Source organism: Notolabrus celidotus, chromosome 10, assembly GCF_009762535.1.
Source record: "Notolabrus celidotus isolate fNotCel1 chromosome 10, fNotCel1.pri, whole genome shotgun sequence".
Classification (NCBI taxonomy): Eukaryota; Metazoa; Chordata; class Actinopteri; order Labriformes; family Labridae; genus Notolabrus; species Notolabrus celidotus.
The window spans coordinates 30491522-30516239 of record NC_048281.1 but is presented as its reverse complement, the minus strand read 5'-3'; the positions used below and the strand labels follow the sequence as shown (position 1 = coordinate 30516239).

The 24718-nt window shown below is 41.2% G+C and overlaps 1 protein-coding gene across 6 annotated transcripts in view; it reads left to right on the top strand.

The window, feature by feature from the left end:
* The window catches only part of sema5ba (sema domain, seven thrombospondin repeats (type 1 and type 1-like), transmembrane domain (TM) and short cytoplasmic domain, (semaphorin) 5Ba), a 288051-nt gene that overhangs the window by 170367 nt on the left and 92966 nt on the right, over positions 1-24718 (top strand). The gene's annotated exons all lie outside the window — the stretch shown is intronic.

The following is a 24718-nucleotide window of genomic DNA, read 5'->3' as shown; positions in this document are numbered from 1 at the left end:
TTTCTTACTCATAAATAAATCCAGCTTCCCACTGTTTTGTAGAAAGAGATTTGTTGAAGCAGTGCTTTTATCTGTTTTAGATTATGGTGATGTGATTTATAGACATGCTGCAGCTTCAACACTAAAAACCCTTGGACTCTGTTTACCACTCTGTACATGATAATTCATGTTCACTGACACACTGGGATCCTAGCTCACCTTCTTCCCCCCAACCCCTTCATCACTTACTTTAACTCTGCCTGTCCCATTAAAGTTACTAACCATAGACCTTTCTGGAGTCCCTGAGCTCCATTGTCTCGTAGATTCCTCTGAGCTGCCGTTGACGTCCTCCTGCTGTGGACGATCTGGACTCCAGCTGATACGGACGTGCTGGACTCCAGCGGCAACAGCTTCTACGACTCGTCTCATCACTATCACCTCTCTCTCTTACTCCCCTCTATCTGTCTTTCCAGACCCAACTCAGTCGAGGCATGATGGCTGTCTAACATGAGTCTGGTTCTGCCTGAGGTTTCTGCCTGTTAAAAGGAAGTTTTTCCTCACCACTGTAACTAGCTAAATACTGCGATGTGCAATGCTCATGATGGATTAAGGTGGGGTCAGACTGAGTCTTACCCTGTCTTGGTGTTGGGTCTCTGTTCATAATTTGACATAGTGTGGTCTAGACCTCCTATGTTTGTAAAAGCGTCTTGAGATAACGTTTGTTGTGATTTGGCGCTATACAAATAAAGATTGATTGATTGATTGATTGATAACCAATTCATGATGGGTGAGTTCAGGTACACAACAACACATCTAGGAGGCTGAATAGCAGTTATAACAGCAGCAGGTAGATAACAATAAGGAAGAGTCTCCTTGCAGAGGACCATGAACACACATAATTACAGTACAAAGCTCTTAACCCAGACCTCTCCTGACTTCATGAAGCATGCTGGCTTTCGCTCCTTCGTGGCGTGTGACAGCAGGGCTAGTTTTAGTCTGGGGCTTATAGCCCAAAATGCAAACAGAAGGTGAGAAGGGAAGAATAGTATGCAAAATTCCTGTCATGACGGTATGCACTTCTGACCACAAGGACTTAACAGCAGGACACTCCCATAGCAAATGTAGTAATGAGCCACGATGGCCACAGTTATACCAACATAAAGCAGAGGCATTGTCAGACATCTTTGAGAGTCTTACCGGTGTAACATAGGCTCTGCATAAAATCTTGTATTGTATAATCTTGTATTTAACACATTTGGAAGACTGAATGCCAGATGTCCATATAGTGATCTTGACGCTATTGGAAATGAGGGAAACCTCAATGTCTTTTCGAGAATAAATAAAGGTTTTGAATTGAATTGAAGTCGAATGAGAAGTAGTTTCTGTATCTCAGGGACTCAAACTTCTCTTTGCAATCATGTGAGTCGCCCCCTGCTGGTTATAAATAGGAATGCAGGTGTAAGGCATTCTGCAGGGTGATTAAAGAATAAATAAATGTATGTGTTTTGTTATAAATGTTGCAAACTGCAGCATTAGCCCTCCCTCAAAAGGCTTTTAACAATAAAGCAATCAAAATTGATGTACAGGAACATTAAGATTAACATGGCAGCAGGAATTCATAGAGAGTCAAACACACAAATACAAGACAGATGTATAGAGTAAATTGAAAGCTGACATGAAAGCAGAAGAGAAGTCAATCTATAAAGATAGCAGCTGTTGAGTAAAGGCAATATAAAAAACTAGAAATTAGGATCTCCATCAAAAGAAAGGACTTCATAGAAACTGACCTCACATTAAGCAAAGTTCAGACGAGTGTTCTGTAAAAGTCACTCTTGCACCTAAAAGCTTTTTAATGACAGTAACAGGAATAAATATAGTTAGCTTGTGGCAGTGTGTGTGTGTGTGTGTGTGTGTGTGAGTGTAGAGAGGTGAAGCGAGGAGTCAGGAGGAGGGGGGAGGAGAGAGAGGTCTTTGTCAGTCCATCAGATAATCCCTGCACAGATAAGACAGCAGCAGCATGGAGGTGGAATGTAAACACCACATTACCGTCTGGATCTCATCGTATCTCTCTCCAATCCATCCGTCCATCTATCAGCCTTAGACCACTGCTCCACCATCCCCACTCTCACTTATTTTCATATCACTTTTTCTGGCATGGTACATTCTCTAAATACCAACAACTGCAAAAAAAACAAAATCACAAACTGTCTCCTTGTTTCTGCTGAAGAGAACATTGTGTTTGCTCGGGTTTCATTCCTCTATTGACTGTCCTTGTTGTGCATCCAGGATCTTGCTCTGCTACTTGCTTTGCAGGAAAATTACATCCAAATACAATACAATGGTAAATAAAGACACACTTTAGTACTGGAGTGATAAATACCTTTTCTTTTTCAGTCCACCAAAGGGTGCAGAGTTCAAATCCAAATGGCCCAATAAATACTCTTATACATAATGATATGAATATGAATTTGGTTAACAGAACTGTGCTCTCTTTTGCTTCCCTTCCTGCATATTATTCTGTACAAGATCCTCTGTTATGTGCTAATGTACCAAACACCTGTTTGATTCAGTAGTCCACACCTGCTTAAATTCAGCTGGAATTGAAGTATGCATGTAGTACAAGTTAATTTTGTCTGAACTGCAGTTTTTAACATTTGTCTAATTAGATAAAACAGATGCTTGCAATGTTTCCCTCCTGAAAGAAAACCCATTTGAAGTTCTTGTAATACTCAGAATATCTTGAAGATGTTATAATAGTCATAATATTATATTGTGACCAACATATTGTGATAATATCCCATTGTTTGGCTTCTGGTGATTCCAAAGAATACTCATGTTTCCAGAGAACTAAGACATTGTGTTAGATAAAGCGTGCAGAAGTACAGGGCAATGAAAACTTAACTTCTGAATGACATCAGTCCTGTCCTTGCATCTTTGCACTGGTTGCCTGTTAACTTTAGGATCCAGTTCAAGGTTTTATTCATTGTTTTTAAGTGGTTTAAATGGTCTGGCACCATCTTATTTGTCAGATCTTGTACAGCCTCACAGTACTGCCAGAGCACTTACAGTAGGTCATCAAAGGTCAAACCAGCTGCTCCTGGCAGTACCTCGGTCCAGACTCTGTACTCGTGGGGACAGAGTCTTCTCAGTGGCGGCCCCAGAGCTGTGGAACAGCCTACCTTTCCAGGTTAGAGCTGCACAGTCTGTTGAGCACTTTGAAACACTGCTGAAAACCCATCCTTTCTCCTTGGCATTCAGTCCAAGCTGAGCAAGAATCCTTGGCTTTTTACTTCTTTACTCTTTTTATTTCCTAAATTGAGCTCTTACTATTCTTTTATTGTTTTTATTTATTATTATATTTGTGTATGATGATATTGTATTTTAATAACTGTACAGCACTTTGGTCAACTGAGGTTGTTTTTAAATGTGCTTTATAAATAAAGCTTGACTTGACTTGACTCTCCTTTTAACTCCTAAACTCACACATGCTCATTATGATCTGCCGCTGAATTGCAGTGTTCCATATGGCAGAGCCAAGGTTTCCTTCTTCTAGTTTGCCCTTTTTGAAAGTGCATGGGGGGGTAAAGGGGTTGTGGAAAAGGGACATTGTGCCTTTTTTGTGGTTTCACTCTTTCCAAAAATACACTGCGTGGTAAAAGCCAATTTCAGCAGCTATTATTCCTGAGCTGGGATTGTGTTTTTTTCCACAGAAAAGCTTCCTTTCTCTTGAGTTCACCTTTTTGTTTGTTTGTTGTGTCCTTATTTTCAGAGTGGGACACTTTACTTTTTGTTTGTTGTTAGTTTCCTTGTTGAGAACTTGTCAGAAGTTGTGAGACAGGAGTTTTCCCCCGTGTGTTGGGGGCCTGGGATTTGTCCTTGTCGTGGTGTTTCTGTTTCGGGGTTGTTGGAGTCGAGCTGTGGTCTCTGGCTCCCACAGACAGCTGATGATGAGCAGCCCCCAGGTGGCCATCCTGCTGTGCAACATGATGGTCTGCCTCCTCAGAGCTAAAGACCATTTTTCCAGATGCAGGACTGGAAAAAAGGCTGACAGCGGTACTCAAGAAAACTGCAATGCAGCCCGACACCGCAATCTGTGTTTTTAAAGATTAGAAAAGCAAATATCAAAGCAGTGGGGAGCTTTTTTTTTTTTTGCTGCTCTTACACAGTAATGTCTTTATAGGTCTGCCTTTCTCCTCACAATTTAAGATCAGCATATACACTGATTCTTGGCTTTTACACGAGTCCACATCACTAACTTCATTTGTTGCTGTTGGCATAAAAAGACCACTTTTCATTTGCTTCTGGTTTCTGCAGAGCTTTTATCCGTTCTTTGCCACAATTTAAAATCTCCTCAACAAAATCCCTCTCTGGAAAATGGACTGATCATAAAAGTTAATATTAAGACACCCCCTCCTATTACATCAACTCAGTTACTGACTATGCTTCATGTTTTATCCATCAATTTGGTTGGTTGGATTGCAGGGATGTACGTTTTCAGCTGATTCAATGACATCACCCTCGATTTTTGGTACCAGAATTACAAGTCTGTCAAACTAATTATTAATATTTATTATTGTAGGCCTAATATGCTTCTCAACTGTTGTGTGCAACTTATAGTGCAGCCACCAGCCTCTAGCTGGGGTTGTAGTTCAGGTTAATTGCTGCTGCCATAATGATATTATGCTCTACTACCCTGATATAAACAAGCTCAGAGGACAGATGGCATTTTATCGAGTGTTGCAGTTTATCAGGATTTTGATCTAGTAAATGAAGATAAAGTTGTACGCAGGCTGTCTGGTTGAACTGACAAATGACCACTAAGTCGGAGCAATACGTAACCAGCACAGGCATGTTGATGTTAACCTGCAAGAAGGACTGAAGGCTAGCTCTCTCCACACTCTGCAAAATGTGACATTGGTTACCCGCAGACTCTGTGATCCCGTGTTTAGACGCACAGAAATAGAGTCTTTAGTTAAAAATTTTGATATTTATTTAAACTATTTTGCACATTCATACAACAAAGATTCTTCCTCACATTAAATCTAGAACCCCGAGTTGGTTATTGTCCCATTTTAGTCACTTAAAGCTTGTGTATACAACTTCTGATTTGTGCTGCTTTTGGCGCCCCCCTGTGGATAAAATGGTATCATGTCTTTATTGATTTTGTCGTGTAGATGTAAAGGAAAACCTTATCCTGCTTTCTTTTAACCATCCAATGTTTGACTCACTTGAAATGTTTGCCATGGACAACGCCGAAGGAGTGGCTCTTCAGCATGCTTTAGATGGTCATATCTGACACACATATACTGCAGCAGTGCATTAAAAATACATTAAAAGTTACAATATTGAATTATTCAGTCTTGATGCTAATGGCCTCGTTTGCTTTTATAGGTCATATTAGGGGCATCAATATCAATTTCAGTGTGTTTCATAAGCAGCTTATACTCAGCACAGCTTTAATTAAACACAGCAACATCGTTATAAGATTTAACAATCAAGGAAGATTCAATCTCCCGATTAAACTTGATATCAAAGCCACATTTATTTAAATCAAAAAACTAAAATGAAAGCACTCTGTCTGTTTAAACCATCGCACCTAAACTAGGACAGTCAGACAGTAACATAAAGAATCAGCGGATGAAGTGGAACCATTTAAGGACTGTTTCTGAGCAGCTGGTTTGACTGTTTGCTGTCGTTTGGTCTCCCAGCGGTGGATCAAGGTCAGGGGTTAGAGCTGACCTGAGGGGTCACCGTGTGCTCCTTCAAACAGGAAACATCTTCTGCAAACTCCCTCGTCAACATGGACAGTCAGGCACGTCCCGACGGAGCAGAAGGAAAATAAATGCATCTGTTATCTTAGGTGTTATTTTTGCTTAAAATTCCTTCGGGACAGGAGGACGTGGCTTTGGTTTGGCTGAAGACACACTGACCTTTACTAATGCAGATAGCATTTATATGAAGAGCTGTGTGTTCCAGATATATCTATGATTTACTATCTGCATTATGCATGTGACATACAGCTACAGTCCCCACATTTCTGAAGGACAGATGGATTCAAGCAGAGGATGAAATAATTTGAAAGGCTGCAGGACGGACAATGAAGCTGACCCTCTCAGATATTCATATCCACGATTCACCCACAGTATCAGGCTCCTCTCTTGCTGCCCTGAGTTTGATGACTCATGCCTGATTTCATTCACACTCTTCATTAATTTCAGTGCCGCAATTGGGCCGCAGATTTAATTATTGATGCAGCCTTTGTTCGAATGGAGGGATAATCTGTGAGCTTCAGAGCTGAGAGCAAGAGGAGGCCACTTGTCACACTGCACCGTGCTGCAGCTGGGTTAGCCTGCTTTAAAACAGTCAGAGCCTGCTGAGAGAAGAACAATCTGTTATGGCATACTGAATGTCTGTGCAGTGGTGCCTGCTTTTTTACATTAGGCCCCACATTGTTTCTGTTTCTTACAAATTATGTTTTTCATTGATTTATGTCCCCACACGCTTGAATGTTGTTGTAATTGGCTGCTGGGAGAGAAATATGATGTGGTTTGGTTGTAATCTGCCATAAATGTATATATATGACATTCCTGCAAACATTTATAAATATTATATACAGGCACTGATTTGAAAGGATAAGGTTATATAACAGGAGTTAGTTATTAACAAGAAGCCTATTTATCAGCCTGTATGCATTTTTCACCACAGTGTGTATCTTCTATACAAAATAGATAAGACACTCAATTCTTCATTTCCCTTCTTTAATAAAAGACCTAAAAGACCGTGCTCTCAGAAAAGAATATCTGCTTATATCTAGCTTTAAGATTTGTTTGTAAATTTGATTTTGGCCTTATATAACCAGTCTCAGTCATATGATCCAATTCCATAACAAACAATACAATATAATACCATCCATACATTAGAATACATTATCATACACTAGAGCAGTGTTTTTCAATCTTTTTTGAGCCAAGGCACATTTCTTATGTAACACTTACAAAGTTTTAAACAGAAGAAAGTCTAAAGTAAGGGTTTTGGACTAGTAGGTTCGGCTACTGGAGCTAGGTGGAGTGTTTAGAAAGAGACTCTGAAGAAGTGTAATAAGTTTTAACCGGCTTTAGTGAAACAAAAACCAAATGAGCATGGACATCATTTAGCACACCATAAAGGCTGATTTATACTTCTGCGTCGAATCGACGGCGTACCCTACGCCGGGGGTCCGCGTAGCTCCCGTACCTACGCAGAGGCCTACGCACGTAGCTGACGTGCACCTCCTCCAAAATGTAACTCCCCGTAGAGCCGACGCGGACCGCAAGCTCTGTGATTGGTCCGCTCGACGGCTTTGTCTTTCCCGCATTCACAGCACTTCCGGGATCCCGGACATCGGCCGCACATCGGCCGTGTATTTCATCTCCTCCTCTCTATTCTTCATGTAATCATGTCTGTATGATAAACAGCAACATGTATCAGCTGTAGATTAACATAACACGCAGTATATGAATAATATTTTTTTTGGACTAACTAAGTGAAATTGGAAAATGTCCCACGGCACACCTGACGATCTGTCACGGCACACTAGTGTTCCACGGCACAGTGGTTGAAAATCACTGCACTAGAGTCCAATACCGTACAATACAAACACGACACAATACAATAGGAAATTATGCAATACGATACAATGTTATATGACACAAGCAACAATACATTATCTATGTTTACAGAGACACACACACCAATGACAGCCACCAACAACATAACTGTACATTACTTTTAGTGCACATACTCTGCAGATTACACAGCTCTTTGAAAAATAGAAATTACAACCCCATGAAATGATTGCACAACCCATACAGCCTCAAGAATCAGTACTTAATATGCACTCGCACGTACCAAATACAAGTCTGAGAGGAATAAAAGCTGCAAAATCCGCCTTTACACAAAAGAAGAACATTAAGATCACAGCATGAGCCCAACCCAAAGATGCAGGCAAAGACGTACAAAAACATTCCCTGATGTTTGTTGTTGAAAAAGTGCACCTGAACACACCGTGCCACTGCAGAGGGATGACACAATCAAAGAAGATCCTGCACAGGCACGAGTGGAAATAACTACAAAGTCTGCACTGGTAGTCTAAAAAGAGAAGTAAACATGGGGATGTTGAGTCTTGAATGTTGAATATACTTGATCGTGATTTCATTATAATCTTGAGTTTGCTTTGCCTTTGTGTTGTCAGGTCTTTGGGATTGAGAATAAAGAAGGTTCTAATTGGAGAAGTAGATCTATTAGTCAGAACAGCCAATCAGCTCTCTCCCTCTCCGTTTGATTCACATTCATCAGACTGAATTGACTAAGTGTCCGCCAATGATATCAGACATGCTCTTAAATTGTTAAAGATTATGGTTTACCACACACAGCCGGGAGAGCCTGTTGACCACCCATCCACTCAATGTGTCAGGGTCAATAAAAAGCTGCTTTTGAAGAACTACAGTCCTAAACCATTTCAAGAACTGCTCAAAGGTAATCCTACTAATCAGACTTCAGCTTCCTTTTTTGTGGCGTTTCATCATTTTGATAAATGTCTCTCACAATATACTCAAAAATAATGAGTCTTATTTATACCCTATGTACTTTACATTAGTATGCACAGTGCTTTGACTTACCTGCATCTCTCTCTGTCTGTCTGTGTGTGGGTGCACACAGTACAGTGAGTGTTTGAGGAAGAGAAGGAGTAATCCTCTGTGCTGGTTGGCTGGTCATGGAGAGACTGTCTGCCTTCACCTGTCAGCCTCCCTAATGTGGATTACAGTGAGTGGGAGGCAGCAGCAGGGTGAGTGGGCAACCACATACATACAGGCTGGAAATAACACATACTAAACCGTACCACGTATTCAGCTTCAGAGGAAGAGAATAAGAGAATGGGGCTTCCTACTCACAGCTTTTTGCCAATTGAATGGTCTTTTTTTTGTAAATTACACAATTCTATTAATGTGAAATTTTACCTTTTTGTCCCAACTCTCCTAAAAACCATCACTCACAGAAATATCTCTATCGCCTAAAAGCAGCTCTGAGTAGCTCTGTAATCTTTCATAAGATGCACAGTAGTGTTTTGTAATGCTCAAATTTTGGCAGGTTAACTAAGGCGAACAGCATGTCCTTGTAAGAATTGTATAACCGAATTTCTTCACTTAATTTTTTTTGCCTATTTAAAGTTCTTATGTGTATTGGAACTTTTTTTCTTTAACACTGAACAAACTTTTTGTTCCACCAAGGATTAAAAGCAAAAAAATGTCAAGCACCAAAAGTTGGTGCTTTGTGGCGCCTGTGAGGAGTTTCAGCTGCTTATGAAACAGAATGAAATATGAAATGTCTTTATGCTTCTATGTGACCTAAAAAAAGGAGGAAATTTCATAAACAACAAAACTGGTTGATTCAAGATAGTCATTTTTAGCTCTTGTTACTCCTGTTGCAGGATTTATGTCAAAGTGATCGACAGCGCTGCAAAAACAGCCTTCATTGATATTTTTACAACACAGATTGATAGTGTGTGATATGTCTGACTGTTAAAGGAGAGCTGGAGGGACATTTACATTAGAAAGCACTACTTTCACATGTACATGACAAGATCATAGACTGTATAAATAATGGATGTAGTATCAGTGACATCACTCATCTGTTCCTGAGCGCTGTTTTGAAGCCAATCGACGGCAGGAGCCATATTGGAAATGCTGAACTCAACCAAAAGAGTGTGACATAGAGAGGCGGGGTTTGAGTCTCCTAGCCAACAGCCATGTGTTCCCTCCTTGTATGTGCATCACCTATAAGCTCCTCCTCCTCACCTACAAATCCCTGCATGCCCTCGCCCCCCAATACCTGGCTGACCTCCTCCACCAACACACTCCATCCTGGAACCTAAGGTCTTCGGACCTGGGTCTCCTCTCCATCCCCCCAGACTAAGCTGCAGACTTTAGGGGAGAGAGCATTCAGTGTGGCAGCCCCCACTCTGTGGAACTCTCTCTCTCCCGACATCCGCAGCGCACCAACTCTGGACAGTTTTCAGAAAGCAATCAAAATGCACCTTTTCCTCAAGGCCTTTCCCCATTAGATATCCCCACCTACCCCCCAGACCCCCTACCTGACCCTGTGAAGCGACCTTGGGTTTCTTGAAAGGTGTTATATAAATATCAGTTATTATTATTATTATTATTATTATTATTATTATTATTATTATTATTATTATTAGTCAAGTCAGTCATGTTCTTATTTGGGCAAAAACTTGTAATCTTAATATCATCTGAACCATCACGTTAGAAAAAAACTCACCCCCCGTGCAGTGTGTGCAGAGAAGTCGTTTTTTGAACCAGGCTGTAAACATGTTTATTTCTGCTGCAAAGATCGTCTTCTTTGAATGGGTGTGTATGTGGTTTCTGGTGTTTCTGCAGCCAGCCTCAAGTGGATGCTCGATGAATTGCAGATTATAACACTTCTGCATGGGCTTCATATTTTGATACTGTAGGTCGCCGCTTGGACTAGATACCCAAAGAGATAAATACCCCTTTGACCACAGGGGGCACTAATATCAACACAAACAACACTTTTCACAGGAGCTTTAAGGTTGGAGATATAAACATAGTGTCATTCCACAAAGCCACCACAGCACAAGGAGCCAAAAAGATACCAATCAGTAGAAATACCAAATATTTCAGTCACCTAAGCCAGAACTACTTATCATTTATGAGTAAACATACGATCAACTGTGGAAAAAAACAAAGATTTTGAATCATATGTTGTTTTTTAACATTGTTATTTTCACTATTTGCTGCTACAGACATGCCCAAGTGTCTGCAGCTGGACTCTCACTCCCTCAGTACTTAATTATTTAAAGCAAACATTGTCTGACTCCACACATCCAGAGTGTGAAATCTAATCATCTTACAGGGGGGCAGTCTGGTGTATTTGCTGAACTGGCCTCTTTAGATTAAACTCCCTGGATATGAAGTGCTATGAGATGCTTTTGCACCTTAAATGATGACTTAAATGACTCCTCTGCTAAATGTTTGCAGGTCCTGAATTTGTATTTCTTATTCTCACAGTCAGGCTGTTTTTATTGGAACTGTGCTTTATATTTTACTGAGTTGTTGTTATTCTAAAGTTACATTCACAGGAGGTTCAGGGAACAGTGTTATGTCTTTTTTATGTATGCAGATAACTAAGATGAAATGACAAGCTGAATATTTAGTATCAAAATGTAGTCTAAAAGCTTCCTTTCACACATGAAGACGGGCTGAAATGGCGTTGGAGTTGTCAGGAGTGTTTGTGTCTTTGTGTTCACGGCTCGATGAACATCTGCTGTTTAGTGTTTGTTACTCCCGCCGCCGTCTGTCTGCCGCTCTCTGCACCTTTCTGCTTCTCTCAACAATGTGAACATTTAGTCAGAACTTTTAAATTCCGTGTTGTTTCCTGAAGTGCAGACACACACAAACTCTGTGAACACCCCCTCAGACTGCTTCCATCCCTGTCTGCGTGTGTGCAGAGGGAAGGTGTAGGTTAGCGACCTCCTGCAGCACTGGCTCAGTGTGTCAGAGTGGGTGTTTGACAAGGAGAGGTATGAGTAAAGGAGATAGTAGATGCTGTGTGTTTCTGGGTATGTGTGTGTGTGTGAGACAATGACACACAAAGGGGAGGATGTGGGTGTGTTCATGGATCTGTGTTTGGAGACAATGAGCTGCCAGACAAAGGGTTGGTGAAAGTCGTGTTTCATGCATCTGTGGTTTTGTATGTGGCCGAGGAAACCCGATATCTGTGTTTATAACTGAATGTAAACCTATTAGTGGGAATTCATGTTATTGTGTATACATGTTTATGCAGTAATCTATCATACTCCTTGCAATTTGCACATGAAAAAGACTAAATTCCTATAGGTGGAATGAATGGCTTCAAAACATGCTTAAAGTTGCAGTTTTGTGCTTCTTTTATTACACCAACTGTAAGATTTTTGCCAGTGTAGGCTTTTCTGTAGGTCCAAATCACTGTTCATATATTCAGCATAATATCTACATATGACAAGTACTTCAGTGACAATATGATGCTGTATTTAGTCCCTCCAGGAAGTTGCTTTTGTTGCATTTGCAAGAGTGTGAATTCAACCAATTTTGCAGCCTTGCAATTTAAGCTAATCGCTGCAAGATTTCTGCAAATTTGAACAATCAACCCTGCAGACAACAAAAGAAAGCAAAAAGCTTGCTCAGCCAGAAGCTTTTTCTTCGTGGGTGTTCATTTCAGTCAGAGTGTTACACTGTAAAAAACAAAAAAGCAAGCTTCAAACCTTTGCAACTTCTAAAATCTCCCACAAAATCAGGCGTTTAAGGCCTGAATGATCAATGAAAGACCCAGAAGAACCCTGCAGGGACTGTCTTTTGCACTTCATTTGGTGAAATATTATGCTCTTTTTCATCAAAATATATTGGTCTAAGAGGTCCCCAAAACATGTCTTTAAAATTTATGCTCATAAAAACACTTTGAAATCAGATTTTGGTCTGCCTGTAAACCCTTCTTTTTCAGCCCTGCTCAGAACAGGCTGTTTTCTGTGTCTGTGCCTTTAAATGAGAATGAGCTCTCTGACCACGCCCCCTCAGGAAGTGGATGTGGCCTCGACTGTCCAGCACGTTGATCTAATGTTTACATGTTGGCTGAATATACACGGCTGCTCACAGACCTGCGTTACTTCCGAATCTCCAGAATCTGATTCTGACGGAGAGGCGCCTGCAGCGGGACCTTTCTGAAGGATTGGTCACAGATTTAGTGTTTTTTGTTGTTTTATTTGTCAGTATGTCGACGTGTGTCTTGGTACACAGCGACGAACATGTAGCTATGTGGCTATGCTAACTAGCGCTAGCACTTTTCCATGAAAAATAAAAATCATCCACTAGATCTTCAAATCTGCAGACGTGGGGAGTAAAACCGACCTCTGTGTTTATTAAGACAGCCTACAACTAGCATGCCTCCCTCCTAAGCTCCTTGTTAGCACACGTGTGCAGGGAATGAAAAACGGATGGCGTTATGACGTATGAAAAAACACTGAAAACTGAAACGGCTGGTTTCAGCACACATTTACAGAAAGGTGGAGAAATCAGAACAGGGGCAGAATGTAGACATGCCAGGGAAACATATTTCAGGTAGAGAACCATTAAAAAGTTGATTTTGCATAATACGTGACCTTAAACACACTGAAATGTGAAATAGATGTGTGTGTGTGTGCATAAAAAGTGACTAAAACAAGAGCTCACTAAGGTGTGAGGTTATGTTATCCACTCCTTTCTGAGCCATATGGCATTTACTGCACCTCAAGTTGCACTGCAGCAGTCCCAATCTGAATTTTGATATTCTGGTGGCGCTCAAGTAGATGCAATTCTGTCCAGACCTCTATTCCACACATCGACTCATAGAACAGACCCAGACTGATACTCCACACTGAAGCACTGATCTTCCTTTGAATGTATTGGAGACGCTCATGATGACACATATTCAGCCCACCAAACCAAATGCCCTCAGACAGTGTTGACCAAACTTTGTCTGCAGGGCCCTCACCAAAAAAAAAGACACTTTACAAAGGAGGCAAATAAAAGTGACACTACAACTCACAACTTCTGAATGTTTAATGTGTGGGCGGCTCACCACGGGGGAGTTAAAGCCGAGTGTGAGATATAACTCTGCATAAATTCTTGTCTTTGTTTTAGTCGTTGTGACGGTAGCTGCTAGCAGTGCAGAAATGTGCATTGCTTTTAATCTATCCATGCTGAATGAATGAAAATGAATGAACACACTCACACACACCTGCAGAGCTTTAATGAAGCCCAGAACCAGCCCTGCATTTTCAGAACTTTTACAGACATCATGGAGTGTCCTCCTGTCAGCATTAATTAATGCAAGACGCCGTGCTGAGCGCTGTCTTCCCTTTTGTGGGACCCATTGTCAAACTGTGTGTTTAAACTGGAAATAAAGATAATAAAGTTTGAGTGTAGGAGCAACATAAGAGCAATTTACAACAATTTGTGTCAAGATGATGGCAAGACGGCGCATAAAATCATCACCCATTAAACAAAAATGTCATGACTGTGTGCTGTCGGTGCTCTTTAAAGATGAGGAAGGTCTGCAGGGAGCAGGAAGTCTGCTTTTGACTGTAATCAGTACTGAAGCGGACATTGTAGTGATTTAAATAATGGTGGAAATGCAGCATTAACTGACCATAATAAGGAGTTTATGATCATCTGAAATCGACAGCCTGTTTGACAAATGGTCAGAGAAGCACATGAAGCGCAGTTCTCCACCTGTGAACCCCAGCAGAGGTCATCACTCCTGTTTGGCTGCGTCGGTGGCTTTAGTGTTTCTCCTCGATACCACCTGGGCACTGATTTGTGCCAGAATTGTCCGTGTGAGTGTTTGTGCTCAGTGTGTTGGTGTGGGTTGTGGCTTAAAATAGCAGATAACAAACATGGGAGAGAACAGAGAAGTGTGAATGAAGAAGGAAATCACACAGGAAGAATCAACAGTCTGTACGAGTGCGGTGCTTTGAGGTGAGGACACCTTGAGGAGAGCAGATACTGGAGATAGATGATCGCTGCCTCGGTGACGTGATGCTTGAAAATGCTGGTGTTTTCCTCCTTATCTCAACGGTGAGCTAATATTTAGAGGAAATAACTGTGGGGGAGTGGAGCAGGATGGCGAGGAGGAAGATGACACTGACAAAAAAAAAATCCCCCAGATAAATGTCTTCAAGTTTTGTGATATACACACTATCTCCTAACATAGATGATAACTAAATCTTACACCAGGTAATGTGAGGAGTTTTAACTGGCTTTGACACACACAGAAATTCTTAGTTATCCCTCTTTATGAGCTACAGAAGAAAACGAGGCCATCAGGAACAGGATTATTTAAATTAGGATGTTCTGAGGTGACTCATTTCCTAGTCCTATGAATGCAGGATCAGAGTCTACAGGTAAATTATATCACCTGGTTTCCAAGTGTGGCTTACATCAACAGATCTAGCACCACCAGCTTTCAGTCCTCCTTGCAGGTTAACATCCACATGACTATGCTGGTCATGTATTGCTTCACTCAAGTTACAGACCACTTTTACCAGACACAGCTTACATACAAAATTATTCTTATTTTCTGGATCAAAATATGTCCAAACCACACCGTGTGACAGGGTACTACTCGCAGTGGCTGAAAACTGATTGGCCACCCTGAGATTCTTAAACATGATTGGCTATTTGCCATGTCAGAGGCATTACTTATATTCAAAACAGCTACTGTGTTTCAGCAAGCTGCAGAGAGAGTAGTTTCTGTGGATTTGAATATTGTTTTTGTTGATGCTTTGACTTTGGATCATCTTCATTTTGAGTCCTTAAAGAGTTCAGCAGATTTAAATGTTGACACTCTGTTGAGTTACATTTTTAATGTTAACGTTAGAAATCTGCAAAAATGTAACATTTGTTAAATTATTTTATAAAAAGAAAGAAAGAAAGAAAGGTACTTTATTGATCCCCAGGGGGAAAATTCAATTTTTTCACTGATGCTATTTTTGGACATGCTACACATAGTTTTTTTTTGTATATACATAAAAATGCACACATGCAGTGAACATGCTTAGGGAGAGATGTCAGAGTGAGGATACTGCCGTCAACCAGTGCACCCAGAGCAGTTGGGGGTTTTGGTTCCTTGCTCAAGGGCACCTCGGCAGTGCCCAGGCAAGTGAACCAGCACCTCTCCAGCCACCAGTCCACTTGCCAAGCCTCGCCCATGCTGGGACTCGAACCGGCGACCCTTCAGTTCCCAAGCCAAGTCCCTATGTACTGAGCTACTCTCGCCCCCCAAAAAAGAAGTTAAAGTAGATGTGATTATTTGAAGTAACCCTACTAGGTTTGGGGTAAGCCCCTAATGTTTTCCACACCTGGCCAACCCTTCAACAGTCAGTGCCCCAGTTTGGCCACCCAAGTCAAAACTGTGTGCACTGCGCCACTGACTACTAGTCATCTGTGCTTGTTTACATCTGGGTAGTAGAGCATTATGGCATCATAACCATTGCCCTGACCAGGAGCTTAAGCCCAGGCTAGTATCCAGTGGCAGGGCTACACTTAAGGCACAACATTTGACCAGCATTTAGGGCCTACAAAAATAAATATTGGCATTTAAGGCTTTTTCTCTCTGCAGCAGCGGTACCAGGCATCAAAAATACCTACATAGAAATAAGTCTTTATTCTGAGGGTCTGGTTTGCTTTTGTATAATAAATTTGAATTAATTCCAGTTCCTCATAATTGCTTTGAAGTAACCTCCTGCAATGGTTACCTTTTTTTGTTGTGACTATTAAATTGTCTTGTTTAAACCACCTGCTTACTGAGACAAGCTTTATAAATAAACCTTCTTTGCCATGCCTTATATTTTGCTGTACTCAGAAAGTCAAACTTTCTATTCACTCAAGCATTTAATAACATAATGTCAGACAACCTACAAGCTTTACTGTCAATGCAGGTTCTCAGACTCTTAACTTTTCAGACTCTGTTTGAGAAGTTGTTGAATATTTCTTAGATTTTTTTCTACTTTTCTACACCCAACTCACACTCTTCAGGTCCCTTCTCGTTGCTATACAAATCCATCTTTGCTGTAACAAGTGGCAGACAGCTCTTATTCAAACAACCATTACTCTCCTGACACACATATTTACAATATTCATGAGTTATAATTAGTTGTCACACATGTTGTTAGCAGTGTGCCGGTGAGAGCTGGCCTTATCAACAGAGCGCCACATTTCAAAACCGACCACATTTTCAGCCGTCGCTTCTCACAAACTCTCTTTACTTCATTAGTGTTTCCCGCTCGCCATCTCTCTCCTTTTTCTCCCTCTTTCTCTCTGTTTCTGGTAAAAATAGAATTCATTTCCGAGCGCTGCCAGCATCTCTCTGCAGTAAAAGTGATGAATTCTCTTTCCTGCTACTAATTGTATTTTTTGCTGTTTTATTTGCCCATTAAAAATTCATGTTTTCCCCCTCTCTGCCCCCCTGTAAGAAGGATGCCGGGGGCAAGATATTCTTATTATGTCTAAGGAGGGGCCAAATTGGGAGAAATGGGGTGTCAGGCTGCGGTTTGGATGGGGAATTGATGGCAGAGGGAGCACATGGTTGTTGGCCTTGCTAATAGATGGAAATGAACTCTAACATGCGTTGGAAAATAAAGGGAAATAATAAACAGACTGTGTGGCCTTGGGCTTCTTCAAGCAGGAAAAATGGCTGAATCTCGTCTCGAGAAGCAGACGACTCTTAAATTGTCTGGTGTTTTGTGCATCAGGGACGTTAATATAATTTACATTTCAAGTATTTGTTTTCATGTTTCCTACATTTTAATGCCTTGTTTGCATGTAGAAAAATCTCCTCTTTGCACAAAGACTGTTTTCTGCAGAACAGCACTGATAGTTTGTCTAAAAGTCCAAAACACCAACCTTTGTTGTTGTTTACCTGACATGGACATCTGGAGCTCTTGTAAATATTTTCAAACCCTCATATGTAAAGGGTCGTTCATCTAGTGCCAGGAACCCTTTGACTCCTGGATGACGCATTCATCCTCCTACACACCTCCGTCATTGGTCAAAGTAAACTTAAAGAGCTTTAAAAGCAGAGCCTCATTAATCACTATATTCTTCAGACACAAGTCTGATTACTGCTCAGAGGTGTTCAGTGACTTTTGTTTCAGGGTTACATAATACTCCTAATGTTGCAGCTGTTCCAGCATTAATGAAAGAAATAACCAGTGGCCGTACTTGACTCTGCACTGCATGCCGTCTAAGACTGCCTTAACCACAGCTGGTATTAAAAAGCTTTTTCTGAATCCACATCCCTATGAGGAAAAATGAGGAACAAGAGAGCAAGTGTGCAAGTGTAAATGCAAAGGCAGATAGTTTATCAAGACAACACAACCAGGCACAGATTACATTTTATTACCCAATGTTTTATGAGTGTACTTTGTTAAAGAAAAGGAAAACTGCTGCATTCTTTTGGTTTTCAGAGAAATTTCTTGGACAAACAAAAAGCAAATTACCAAATATTAAAAGTTGTGATAACTCGTAACAGATGCATGCTGTTTTATGTTAATATATAAATAAATAACACCTGATAGGTAGAAATGTTGTGTACTGAGAGATTTGGTTGAGTTTCTAAGATTGTTGTTGTCTATTAAAATAGACATTTGCAGGTCAGTGGGCAATTTTTCAATAGATAGATAGATAGATAGATAGATAGATAGATAGATAGATAGATAGATAGATAGATAGATAGATAGATAGATAGATAGATAGATAGATAGAGAGATAGATAGATAGATAGCTGCTTTAACCTCAATAACAAACTTCTCATCATTAACCCCAGAAGAGAAACGGTCAGTTCTCCTGGGGGAAGGGTCAGCAGCTCCTCTGGCTGCTAAATATGTGTCTGCCTGTCACAGCCTGAGGGACGCACCATCCCATAATATCTGATTTTAGGCGAAGCTTTTATAAGCATACCGCATCCAGTGAGGACATTGAGATGTATGGGTGACACCATTGTTTTTATGCATATAAAATATGTAATATATATAATATGTAATGAATATATATGTAATGTATGTGTATAAATCTTATGTGCTTTGGCAACAACATGTCTTTGTTCATGCCAATAAAGCAAATTGAATTGAATTGAATTGAATAGATAGATAGATAGATAGATAGATAGATAGATAGATAGATAGATAGATAGATAGATAGATAGATAGATAGATAGATAGATAGATAGATAGATAGATAGATAGATAGCAGAAGTTCCTCCCTGCTGTTCCTGTTTTTAACAAACACTGCTGTCGATGCGTCATTGAACTTAATGTATGCTAATAGATCACATCACATTGGGCAGACATGTGCAGTAAGAAATATTTTACCCAAACCAGAAAGAACCGATTTGATGAAGTGTTCATACGGTTATTGATCTGAATAACAAACAGCATAAACATCCTCTCGACTGGAATGAATTCTCTTCCCCGATGGGCCGGTGCAGATCATTTCTTTCCTATCTAGGTGATTACATGAATTAGTTTTAGTCTTATTTTGATTATGAGTGGTCCATTATGAGGAAAATAAACTTGATGTAAAGAGATTTAAAGACTTAAACACCCTTGTTTCTGTGCAGAACATTTGAAGTTTGCAACTGGTGAGTTAAGCCAAGCCAAGCTGTAAAATTTCATTTTTAGTTTCACTCTTTTTATTGTTCCTTAATTTGTGATTGAAAAAGATGTATTACAGGAATAAGTGAGCTCCAAAAGTGCCTGGTACTCCGTTGTACTCCAATGGGCCGTTTAAATCTTAACCGAGCAGTTTAAACCCTAAACCATGGCAGGAATAGATTTAACTGGTAATTCTGCAAAACAATAACAAAGGGACAAACTACTCTGTGCTGATTTAATCATGTTATCTTTTCAGAATCTTACAAACCACATTTGATAGTTTTTCTGCTTCACTCTACGTTGTTGGACGTTGCCAGAGAGTGAACCTCGTGCTGAGCTGCATCTCTGCATTGCAAATTACAATTTCAGCGCCAATATTCAATGTGTGAAAATATTACTTTCCTCGCCTTTCTTCAGTCGCTTTGTTGTTAACAGGAACCTTTGAGTGAAAATTAAACACTGTATGCTGCCCACACATTCTGCAGCTCTAATTCATCCTGTTGATGGCGGTCAGACCATTCAGGATTTGGTATACGGAGCGAAGGTATTTGAGGGAGAGAGGATGGTTGAGGCAGAATTGGTATTCTCACAGGCGCAGTGTGAGTGTGGCTTTGTTCCAGAGGGTGTGAAGAAGAAGAGATGGACAGAGAGGAGGGGGCTGAGGGGGCACTCTCTGGTGAAGGTCAGCAGGTTAAGCCGATGGGGATCCTTGGAGACGGGGCCCTGCCGAAAAGATGGTAATGCCCGTAGCCGTGATTCATCGCAAAGGCATCCATCACCCAGTGTGTGTGTGCGTGTGTTGACAATGACGTCATCCCATCAGTCCCCCAGGCTGTCAGGGGGCTGACAGGCGGGGGCTGCGGAGGAGCAGTGTTTTCATTTCAACAGGCAGAGTGATAGACTGCCTGGGAGGGGGCGGAGCTGCTCTTTGAGTGGCAGGTGCCACGCTGCTTGCCCGCCACGCTCATGGGAAGTGGATTTAAGGTTGTTGTTGTCTGTGTCCAGACTGCGCTAACAGCTTGACTCCTGCAGAACGCATTAGTTTTGTCTGCTTTTTTCTATTTCCACGCCTGCTTCCTGTGCAGTGTCTGGAGCTGAAGTTTCATTTTAATCACAGTTTTCTTTATATAGCCGTCCCCCTGCTGCTGCCTCCCTCCCCAATGCAGGATGATGCAGGTTAATTGAAGGTAGCTGCTGTGGGAGACGGGGAGATGAGCTGTAACTATCAATATGAACCAGAGTCCTTTTACAGGAGCTTCACAGACAGACAGAGCTAAAACATAGCTGTATATATATCGCTGAGGAATTGTCTCCATCTTTGGCTTTTAACTCTTTTTATGCTTGAACAAGTTTGGTTGAAATGTTTTTTTTATTTTTACCTTAACAGTGGATCAGTTCCTACATCGAGTCTTCAAAATCTTTACATCACAGACCTGATCCTGCAAAACAAGATCTTGCAGGATCACGATATGCAGAGCTAGAATAAGATCTTTTTTCCAACTAAACTGTCATGGGGTTATTTTTAGAAATTTACAAGAAGGAAAGCTAACAACAAGCAGAAACAGAAGCAGCTGTTTTCTTTGTTTGCTCTTATTTGTCCAAAGAGTTTGTGGGGGCCTTTTCTTTTCTCCTTCCACTGACCGCAGAACTTTTTCAGGTTCTCTGCAGCCAAATGACTATGAGTGTGAAGGTCCAACTTTTATGAGAAAAAGGAGAAGATTCCAGTAAGCACTCTAAATATCCAAGCTGCAGCCTCTTGTGTTGAAAAATTAAAGCCAAAATAGAAATGTAAGAAACTGCAGTTGCTTGAGTGTCCACTTGAGGCTGGTTCCAAAGCCCAAGGCTGGAGAAAAACTTGCTGTTTAACCTTGCATTTGCGTACAGCTGCACTTCCCCATTGGCTTCATATTTCAATCGCACAGTTCATGCACTAATCAGACAAGGGGAACAAGTGACAGCCATCATGCACACACATACAGGTAGTTAAGAGTAAGAAAGCACCATTACTGAAACGCCTCAGTTTTACAGCAGAAATAAAATATTTACAACCTGGTAGAAAACTTATTATGGTCTCTACCTGATGTTTTTACTCATAACTAAAGTACAGAGCTGGCTTTTTCTGTAACTTCACCCATTTTGATTATATGAAGGCTTAGAGTGAGAGTAAAGTTGGTTTGGCTGACAGTCAGGCATGTTGGAGCTGTTTACAAGGCAGGAAGGCTATAGCAACAACTCCACCTCATTGACACTCTCTAGGTTAGCCAAAAGTTAGTTGGAGTCAGAATTGACAATATGGTGACCAACATCTTTGGGCTTCATAACGCCCCTTTAGAAACCAAACGGTGATGTGAGACTACATCCATAGTTTATACCAGGGGTTCCCAAAGAGTGGGTCGTAACCCCCTGGGGAGTCGCGAGATAAAAATGGGGGGTGGTGAGATGTACATTTTACCCATTATAGTTAAAAAATATCAACAAAAATAGTAGCTAAACTTGAAAAAAACACTTGAAAAAAGAAAATGTAATGAGTTTTCTGCCTTCTTTGTTGCCAGATGTCTCCTAAGTTTAGGGTTAGTGAACAGTTAATTATCAGAAGCATCAGCAGCAGCAGCAGGTTAATGCTCTTGCTTGTCTTCTTTTTTTTTAATTGTGAATGTCTTATTGTGGCTGTGGACCTGAGAATCAAATCAAATCAATCATTTTGTTCCATCTCATGCAACAGCTTTTGTTGGTATGGCAATAAAAAACCTTGAATCCTTGAACCTTGAATTCATGACGGCACTGGAAACAGCCACATGCTCATATAGGTAGGCTAATTTTCTGCAGACCAGCTAAATAAAGCCACATTAAATCACTTTGAGGGTCAGTGGGGGTCACAAGTCTTTGGCACCTATATTTTGGGGGTTGCGGGCTGACAAGTTTGGCAACCCCTTTGATTGGGCAACAATGGAAATAATGGGAAATAATAATAATAATAATACATTTTCTATGGGCGCCTTTCAGATCACCCAAGGTCACCTTACAGATCATAAAAGCATACATCATTAAAACATCATAAAAACAAACAAACAAACAAACAAAAAGTAATAAATAAAAACTAAAAACTAGTGAGGTGCAGAGAGTCCAGTTTAGAGTCAATATGCCAGTTTGGACAGGTGAGTTTTGAGTTGGGATTTGAATGATGTTATGGAGTCTGACTGTCTTATGTGTGGGGGGAGGGAGTTCCAGAGTCTGGGTGCTGAGCAGCTGAAGGCTCGGGCACCCATGGTACTGAGGCGTGATGGTGGAATTGTTAATAGTCCAGCAGAGGTTGAGCGGAGGGAGCGGGAGGGAGTGTATTCATGAAGGAGGTCGCGGAGGTAAGTGGGGGCCAGGTTATGAAGAGCTTTGTAGGTGAGGAGAAGGTTTTTGTAGTGGATGCGGTATGGGACAGGGAGCCTCACTGGATGTTGGATGAGAACAGGAGTGATGTGGTCAGATGATTTGGTGCGGGTGATGATCCGGGCGGCCGAGTTCTGAATGATTTGCTGTCTGTTGATCAGTTTGGTGGGGAGTCCGGTGAGATGGGTGTTGCAGTAATCGATACGGGAAGTGACAAATTAATGAACCAGGATTTTGGTGCTGGATTGGGACAGTGAGGGGCGGAGTCTGGAGATGTTGCGGAGGTGGAAGAATGCAGTCCGGGTGATGTTTTGAATGTGTGGTGCGAATGAGAGAGTGCTGTCCAGAATGACGCCGAGGCTCTTCACTTGAGGGGAGAAGGGTACAGGGAATCATGAAGTTCTCCTCAGAGTATTGTGTTGCTTTTTGGATCACTCCCAAAATGATCAACTATTCTGGTCAATTTTTCGACTTCTGTTTTGTTTGTACATTCTCCTGAGAAAAAAATCAATCTTGCACTTTTTTGCTGCCAAACACTCCACTTTCTTCACCTGCTAGTTGTTAGCTTTGTCACCTGCTAGTTGTTAGCTTTGTCTGTGTCAGGCAGGAGCTGTTCAGTGAGTGATTAGTGGAGCTTTAATTTGTCTCAAACAATCAAACATGGAATCAGAATGTGGCTTCCCTCTGCTGTGCTTTGGCAGCACAAAGCATTCTGCCAATGTGACCAATCAGAAAACAATCACACACTCATGAATGTCTATGAATATCAGCTTAGCATAAAGGCAATAAAAGCAATCCCAGGACAATGTGCAGATGTTTGCAGGCTCATTAGGCTGTGGCTGGAACTGCTCAGTCTGGTGTTTTCAGTCATTAGCATCAATTTATGCAGACGCTAATCATACAAAATCGTGAACTTCCACTTCTTCTAGCATAGTCAATATCCACGAGCTGTAAAGTAGATATTTATTTATATCCTTTAAACAGAAAGAAGCCCTCAGCAATACTTAACCCAACATTTTGTCCCCTGAAAGAATATGGCAGTCTTTTTAAGTTCTCATTAAATGTGCTTTTTCTGTTTTATATCCATTTACATTTCCTAAAGAGACGTATTCTCTGCACCAAGGAGCTAAAAAAAAATTGTGATTAACTGAAGACTATATTTTCCCAGTGTTGCGTCTTGGGGCTATACAGCGTTTAGTCACTTCTGCTGAGCTTTAATTAAAGTAAAATGAGGATCCAGAAAAAGCACGAGGGATAAAGCTGCAGGACAAATTCAGTGCTGAGAAATGAGATAGTGCACGGCTAAATAAAGGTGTTGAAGATGAGCTAAACTGTGGAGCAGCTTTGGCATTTCACCCTGAGTATTACTTTATTTTTAAGTCTCCCATTTGTTTCCTGGACTACTGACCCAGTTTAGTTTTGGCCCCAGTTTTGGGTTTCTTTGAACGTTCAGTCACAACTTTGTCCCACTGGCCAATTGTCCTGGTGCTTGACAAAAAAAAAAACTTTCAGAAATAAAAGAAGAGAATACAACAAAAAGATTGAGATTCAGATGGATTGATGTCGTTTAAAGACAGACTTTTTTTTTTTTTACTTTTAGATGTTTAGGCAACCCTCCTACTCGGGCAGTGAGATCAGAGTAGAGGAGGAGATGGAGGAGGATGAGTAAAATGAGGCCAGTGACACACAACAGGGGGTCCTCTGGCACCCTGCACACAAACAGCTCATGCCAGGAGAGGGACATCTCTCAAACCTCTTAACGGGAGCCAGTGCGGCTCTGGTGGCCAAACAGCGTGTGTGTACGCGCATGCATGAGTGTGTTTGCAGTGCAGTCGTGCAGTGCCGCTGCCTGCATCCATAATTAAGCCCCAGACACAACCATCAACAGGAATATAATTGGCCGGTAGGAGAAAAAAGAGGGTGGTGGGGGCGAGTGCTGCAAACTTTTGAGATAGAGAGAGAGAGAGAAAGAAGGAGAAGATGGAAAGAAAGCCATTTACATGCTAATGCCGTCCTCAGCCCTTCAGCTGCCTTGTTGGGTACCTCGCCCGTTACCCTCGAATGAGCTCTTGGCTGGCGAGCTGGTCGCCATGTTTACACAATAAACAAACAGCAATG